The sequence below is a fragment of the Lolium rigidum genome, chromosome 6 (assembly GCF_022539505.1).
Source record: "Lolium rigidum isolate FL_2022 chromosome 6, APGP_CSIRO_Lrig_0.1, whole genome shotgun sequence".
NCBI lineage: Eukaryota > Viridiplantae > Streptophyta > Magnoliopsida > Poales > Poaceae > Lolium > Lolium rigidum.
The window spans coordinates 135184467-135189880 of record NC_061513.1 but is presented as its reverse complement, the minus strand read 5'-3'; the positions used below and the strand labels follow the sequence as shown (position 1 = coordinate 135189880).

At 43.0% G+C, this 5414-nt stretch overlaps 1 long non-coding RNA gene across 1 annotated transcript; it reads right to left on the bottom strand.

Moving 5' to 3' along the window:
* Positions 1-1083: 1083 nt before the first annotated feature.
* Positions 1084-2257, bottom strand: LOC124659458. Its single transcript, XR_006989585.1, has 3 exons — positions 2129-2257; positions 1885-2007; positions 1084-1566 (listed from the first exon to the last, which is right to left on the bottom strand). It is a non-coding gene; the product is annotated as an uncharacterized LOC124659458 (long non-coding RNA).
* Positions 2258-5414: the final 3157 nt, after the last annotated feature.

Genomic DNA, 5414 nt, shown 5'->3' with positions numbered 1-5414 from the left:
GGCATATGCTACATCTGCAGGCTAGAAAAAATGTTTACTGCTAGAAAATTGACATGTGTTACAACGACATAGTAGAAAAACTCCCATCTGATAGATTTTACCCAGGGAAATTATAGCGTGTCAAAATCCTCATGTTATCATTGCTACAATGTAACAGATTTGATCTACAAAAATTAACACGTGTTCCATCTAGGAGCCAGAAAAACTCCCATCTAAAGAATTTAGACCTAGAAAAATGACATATGTATTACATCTACGATCTAGAAAATTTCCATCTAGTAGATTAAAGCTAGGGAAATTATGATGTGTTACACCTCCTATCATGATTGCTACAGTATAACCGATTAACCAGAAATACTCCCATCTCATAAATTACACATAGCAAAAGCTATAAAAAATGTTGTGCATATGAAGTTTTCTATCCATATGTGTACGACCATTCCTTTCCTTGGCGCAGCTTCTGTGACTTGGCTTCACCAAGTCAGAAAGCTACGGTGCCCTGCCTTGGCGGTCCAGCAAATACAATACGCACCGCTGGATGGAAACATCGGACAAGGATCAGATGGAATTTGTCTTACTTGCAGCAGTACTCGCTATAAAAATATGTGTTACATCTACAGGGATACCCTAGATAGAGGAAAATCCCATCTAATAAAGTACACGTAGCAAAGCTACATATCTGTTACATATATGTGTATACCTGAAACATCTACGGGGCATGAAAACATACATCTAAATCTGAACTAAAAAAGGGATTCCATCTATAAAAATAACATGGCATAAGAATGCACTGATCAAGTTGTCCCAATGTCATGCCTCAGCTTACACAATCAAATCATAGAACCATGGCACTGAACCTGGAAAAAGGATGGCACAACTTGAAGTTCGCCATTTTAATACACTAGGGAAAAAACTAACCTAAGTTTCGTGGATAGCACCATGACGGGATAGAGCAAGCACATCTGCCTCCATCAAACAAATCCTCGCTTGAATAAAACATACTAGACAAAATAGATACATCGCACTAATTTAACTAACATCCCGACAAGTTACGTTGATGATAAAAAAAACTACCATCCCACGTGAGTTACATCGCCATAATTTAATTAACATCACACGTGAGTTACATCATGGTAATTTAATCAACATCCCTGTAAGTTACGTTGGTGATAAAAAAAAAGCTACCATCCCGGGTGAGTTACATCGCAATATAATTTAACTAACATCTTGGTGAGTTACGCCGCGACAAAAATTGCACTAACATCACGGTCAAAATCGTTTAACAAGTTGCATCTCCCTGTTGAATTGTATTTAACTGACATACATTCCTTAGGACGACCCCAAGCTGACAGCGTTACCTTACCGCTCTCACCACGAAGAATGGCACCGCTGAGCCGCTACTATCTTGAATGGGAAAGCTAGCGTGTACATTTAGCTTGTACCGCCGGCCTCTAACTTCCTCCTTGTCACCTTCACATATTTTTGCCGTTTTGGAGTTCTAGCACAAAAGCCGATAGTAGCCTTCTTCACTTTGTTGTCTGATTTAGTAAACAGAGCACCCTTCTCCTGAAAACATAACAGATAGAACTGAAGAAAGTTTGAAGATTGTTCCATTCTACACTCGACAACACTAAAAAACAACACTAAAAAAACAACATTAGCTGTGGTTTGGGTGCTTGTAAGCAGTGAGGTGCAGAGTGTGTTGAACTTTGGTTTCATTTTATCATATGAAATGGAACCGGGGAGATGTCTCCCTGAGAATCTAAAAAACAACACTAAAAATTGAGTTGTTCTTTAAGTGACATGTATGCCATCACATGAACATTAGCTTTAGTCTCACATATTCGCTGTATTTACACAGACAAACGAGGACCCAAATTTTACCTGAATACTGAAAATAGTTTTCTGCATGTAGCATCCATGGTTAAGTCAGAGCCAACCTTGGAGAACATGAAGTGAATCACATCTACAAGCATGCAGAAATTACATCCAGTAATTTGGGACAATCTGAAAAGACAATAAAATGCGCTCGAGTCAGTTATGTAAATAAACACATGCGCATGTTAGCTATAACTCTATCCTCTATGGAGATGGCATGAGACCATGAGTGAGGCGCACGTGTGCTGACCTGATGTCAATGTGATCCAAACAAATCAAATCATCAGATGAACACCGGTCTCACCGGCCCGCTTTTTTTTATCTTCGACAGATGATCTCGTACACACACAAGGGGGAAAGGAACGAAAATTAGGGCGAGTAGTTGATAAATGTCCAGATCAAGAGACGATTATGGTGCAGACCTGGAAATCCGACGAGGAAAGCATGCAGATACGGCTGAAGAGGAGTAGCAGGGAGTGCCGCTCCGGGTAGCAGAGCTGTGTCGCGGCGGTGGGGATTCGAGGGAGGAGACTCGGGCGGAGCTGGGCCAGCGAGCAGCGGCGGCGGATGCGGTCGGCGACAGCCGGAGCAGCAGGTGGCGGCGGCACATCAGGGCAGCGAGTGGGGAATCTTGAGAGGAATCAGATAGGCGGATAGAGAGACTAGAGAAGAGAGGTGTGCGTGTGTTGTGTCGTGGCACTGGCCCTACCTGGCGTGGAACAACGGTTCACCCGCACCATCCGATCGGAATCGAGCGGCAATGGCCGTGACCTCGCTGGAAGCAAAGAACGAGGTCGGCTTCGGAATAGATTTTGCGTTTATCAATTGCATGGGCCAACGTCAGTGCAATCAATGAATAACTAACATGCTCGTATGCACGCACATGTCTTCATTTTATCCTATATGGTTATTTCATCTAATTCCTTGATTTGCTACTTGAGCTGCATACAAGAAAACATAAGTCGCTTCAGCGGAGGATTGCGTCGTCGATATCATCAGCACGGCTGTAGCACGCAAGCGTCTTATTTTCTCCATGCATAGATCGATCATGCACACCATGCATAGATCGTTCATGCACAGTATACCTTGATTTGATATCCAATCAATCTCTCCCCATGCATTTATTATTCTACAATCAATTCAGAGCTGATTCTTTCATCTTGTTTTGATACTCTTATGTACGCATAGCTTGAAGAATCGTGTGGGTTCATCGGCTCGTTGCACGCCGGTCATCTACACCATCTTCGTCCCGATCGTCCCGATCGTGGTGGACACCGCTGGATGCATGTACGCTGCCAACGACTGTTACTGATGCGCGTACTCGCCTCACCCGGGGACTTGTCCGCCGCGAACTCGACTATTTTCTCCTCGTGCCGACTACTTCCATCGTGTTGAATATCTTCAGCTAAACGCTGGATGGCTCCGTTGCATCGGCTGCGTCCGCTTCTTCGACTGCGTCTGCCGGACAACCTACTTCCACGTCGACTCCGGCACACCTGATCAAAAAGCTAAGTGTTCCTTTCCCGAGTGTTAATTATTATTTACTTTCGCCACACCCGAATACTCGGCGGCTGCGCCATTGCATATTGTTACAAAAAATTCATCCAAACACTGGGGGCTGCGCCATTACTTCGTTACCACAAATATACTTGGTTACTTGGTGAATTTCTTTTCCTTCGGCTCTGGATATATCTTCTCCGGCTCAGTAGAATTATTTTCTCCTGCTCAGTGGAATTATTTTCTCCGGCTCAGTGGAATTATTTTCTCCGGCTCAGTGGAATTATTTTCTTCGGCTTAGTGGATTTATTTTCTTCGGCTAAGTGGATTTATTTTCTTCGGTTTACTCGATTGGTTTTCTTCGGGTTATTATTGGTTCACTTTTATACAATATTACCCGATGCGTTTCCGGGTCAACGAATTCATCTTCTATGGTTATTACTGGAACTATTTTCTGCGGGTCAATGGATTTATCCTCTATGATATCAACGAATTCATCTTCTATGGTTATTACTGGAACTATTTTCTTCGGGTCAACGGATTTATCCTCTATGATATCAGCGGATTCATCTTCTATGATTATTACTGGATTCTTCGGGTCATTGGATTCATCTTCTGATATCGACGGATTCATCTTCAATATATGCTCTATATTTAATGGCATAATCCTCAATATGGATTCATCTAAAATACTTCATCTGGGATTCATCTTCGTATATTATTGTCTATGGCTTCATCCTAAATGGTTTCACCGTATATGACGCCGCGACTCCATCAATTTCTTTCGATATCATAGTAAACATTCGGGGGCTCGACCATGATTTCGCCTCGAGTAACAACTGTGACACGGTGTCTAAGCAACAATAATGACATCACCCCAGCAGCGCTCGGGGGCTCGACTAGTTCTTCCTCACAAAATATGGCAGCATTTATTTTCGCTATTTGGTGGTCTCTACTTCGGCTCGACTTCTTCTCCACACTCGAAGATTTCATCGCAATAAGCTAAGTGATTCCTTTGTTTTACATAAAGTTAATTATCATTTACTTTCGCCGTACCCCACACTCGGGGGCTGCGCCATATTTCTTCACTATACATCTCAGGTTGGCAAAAGAAGAACTTGCCTACAAAAATTGTCCTCAAGAGAGAACCCCGACGAAATCTTCTTCAAGAAGGACCCGATGAATTTGCCTGAAGAAGGACCCGACGAATTCGCCTGAAGAAGGACCCGAAGAATTTTCCTCAAGAAGGACCCGAAGAATTTTGCCTCAAGGAGGACCCGAAAAATTATCTTCAAGGAGGTCCCGAAAAATTATCTTCAAGGAGGTCTCGAAGAATTATCTTCTGGGAGGACCCAAAGAATTATCTTCAGGGAGGACCCGAAGAATTATCTTCAAGGAGGTCCCGAAAAATTATCTTCAATGAGGTCCCGAAGAATTATCTTCAAGGAGGTCCCGAAGAATTATCTTTAAGGAGGTCCCGAAAAATTATCTTCAAGGAGGTCTCGAAGAATTATCTTCTGGGAGGACCCAAAGAATTATCTTCAGGGAGGACCCGAAGATTTATCTTCAAGGAGGTCCCGAAAAATTATCTTCAATGAGGTCCCGAAGAATTATCTTCAAGGAGGTCCCGAAGAATTATCTTCAAGGAGGTCCCGAAAAATTATCTTCAATGAGGTCCCGAAGAATTATCCTCAAGGAGGTCTCTAAGAATTGTCTTCAAAGAGGACCCGAAAAATTGTCCTCAGGGAGGACCCGAAGAATTGTCCTCAGGGAGGACCCGAAGAATTGTCTTCAAAGAGGACCCGAAGAATTATCCTCAGGGAGGACCCGAAGAATTGTCCTCAAAGAGGACCCGAAGAAATTTTCCTGAAGGAGGAACTCGACGAAATTTTCATCAAGGAGGAACCCAAAAAAAAACAGTGGACATATCTTCGGGTCCATTGACTCGTCATTTGTTCCGATCAAGAACATCGGTGATATGCCTGACGACAATACAGAAGAACGCAATATATTCGGCTGTCTCATCACGCCCGAGAAAA